Source organism: Colius striatus, chromosome 19 (genome assembly GCF_028858725.1).
Source record: "Colius striatus isolate bColStr4 chromosome 19, bColStr4.1.hap1, whole genome shotgun sequence".
Lineage (NCBI taxonomy): Eukaryota > Metazoa > Chordata > Aves > Coliiformes > Coliidae > Colius > Colius striatus.
Window position 1 is genome coordinate 2,566,921 of NC_084777.1, and position 2,607 is coordinate 2,569,527.

Sequence of the window (2,607 nt, forward strand, 5' to 3'; positions counted from 1 at the left end):
GGTGGGAATGGAGTTAAACCCATTTGGTAGCTGGTCCCAGTGTGTTCCCCAGGGCTTGGTGCTGTTTAACATCTGCATCGGTGGTTTGGGTAAAGGGCTGGAGTGTCAGTCAGTTTGCAGATGACCCCAAGCTGGGTAGGTGTGTAGCTCTGCCTGAGAGCAGGAAGGGTCTGCAGAGGGCCCAGGCCAGGCTGGAGGGATAGGCCAAGGCCAATTGTGTGAGGTTTAACAAGGCCAAGTGCCCAGGGCTGCACTTGAGCCCCACCAACCCCAGGCAATGCTATAGGCTTGGGGAGGTGTGGCTGGAAAGTTGTCTGTCAGAGAACCTGGGGGTGTTAACTGGCAGCAACTGAACATGAGCCAGCAGAGTGCCCAGGTGGCCAAATCTGATGGGGAGCAGCTGAGGGACTTGAGGTGTTCAGCCTGGAGGAGACTGAGGGGAGACAGGAGCACTCTGTAACTCCCTGACAGGAGGGTGTGGTGAGGTGGGGGTCAGTCTCTGCTCCCAGTGATAAGACAAAAGGAAACAGCTTCAAGTTTCCCCAGAGGAGGTTTAGATTGGAGCTGAGGCAGAACTGTTTCCCTGAGAGGGGTGTGAGCCCCTGTGCCAGGCTGCCCAGGGAGCTGGGGGAGTGCCCAGCCTTGGAGAGATCCCAAAGCCATGGGGCTGAGGTGCTGAGAGCCATGGGGTAGTGCTGGGCAGGGCTGGTACTCCAGCAGCTTAAAGGGCTTTTCCAAGCAGAATGAGTCCATGATTCATTTTCTGGGGTGGTCTCATTGTCACAATAACCAGCCTCACGTGAAGTGTCTGAGCGTTCAGCTCCCATTGGCCATCCCCAAGCTGCTGCAGAAGTCACTCCCTGTTACTCATCCCCAGCCTGTGCCTCCCAGCCTCTCACAGCACTGCTTACAATGAAGGCAGCTGAAACCCCCTTTTTGTTTGCTGTATTAAATAAAAACCCAAAACCCAACAGAATGAGGGATTTTTGGGTGTTCTGATGCTGCCTCTAGTGATCAGTTCTGGAGAGTCAAGGGGAATAAAGCAAAAGGAATGGAAAATTCAAGTCCTGAGAACCCAATCACATTTCTCTTACTTTATACTAGAGCCCCAAACCATTGCTGCAGTAAGTGAAAGCTCCAGGGAGACTCCCCCTTTCCACACCCTTAACTCCAGTGTCATGGGGAGAAGAGTCAGACTTGGGGGTTCCTTTATTGCACATTCAATCTCTGGAGCAGCCCAGCACAGAGTGTTGAACTGTATTAAGGTTCTTCAGAGTAAGTTAGTATCTTCAGAACTCAGAGTATTCCCTGCTTGAACTCTGCCAGAGAGCAAGATGAAGACAAAGACACATTAACTGCAAACAGCACAAGTCAAAACACAACAGACTGATGTATGAGCGTTGGAGAAAAAGAAATTGCATCTAAAAGCACTTTAAAGATGTACATTCTTGTGTTTGTTATGTGTAAGAAATCAAGAGAGCTCAAACAGGTCTACTTTCCTCCTGCTCTCTATGGGAAGCTAATTGTCCAGTGGGTTTTTAGGAGATGTTGGCAGCATTCTTCCATGAGGTATCAGTATCCAGATCACCAAACTGTTCCTGCACATCACCCTTTGCAGTCATTGAAAGTGAAGCCCTTTGCTCTGTGCATTCACCCACAGTCTGTTCTCTTCTTACCAACAAGTTTCTCTCTCTTTCCAAACCAAATCAATATGCTAACTTCTTCACATTAATGTCTTGTTCAACAACTGAAGCTCAAGACTAGCAGCTTTTCAGAGAATCTAACCTCTTGGAAAATGACTTGCTCCTCTACTTCCCCAGCTGAGGATCACAGGGGACGTGAGACTAAGTGCTGTCTGCTCTCCCTCTCCAAACAGATGCCACCTCCTATTGTTCCCAGTAATAAACAACTCCACAGTGCAGCAGGAAAAGTAAGGACCTGATCTAGAGTCCAGAAGGGCACTGAAAGTGCCACTGACTTTTATTCCAGTCCTTCAGCCTGAAGAAAATCCAGAAGAACACCCTGGAAACGTGCTGTTCTGTTTCAGATCTCTAGAGCAGACTCATCTTTGGAGAAGTTACTGCACAGTCACGGAGAATCAGTGGAGATGTCCCGAGTTCTGAGAATGCCAATTGCACCTGTGTGCAGCCAGCCTGGGTTCATTGGCAAGCTTCAGGAAGCTTATTTCTAACATAAAGCTCATTTCTACATTCTAGTGGCAAGCTGTCTTTACAAGTCACAAGCCCAACAAAGGAAGTTGTCTTGGTGCTTCCAAAGCTGCCTCACTCACTGAGACAGATGAACAAAACCCCACCAGCCAGACTCAGGAGCGTGAAAGACTGGCAAAACAACTCCTTAAAGACACTGTCAAATTCTCTCCCAAGTTTCCTGAAAGCCTTTTGGTCAAACTCTCACAGGTTGTGATTGGGCTCAGAATGAAGTTACCACAGGTGCTGCCAGGTGAAGCTCTGCAAGAGCCCGAGTAAACAGCGAATGGCACATCTTTAAAGTGGATTAGTTCTGTGAGGGGATGAAGTGGCACAACAGAAGTACACATGAAGTAAAAAGGAAATCAGTTAATGATTTTTATTAAATTTCAGTGTTTCA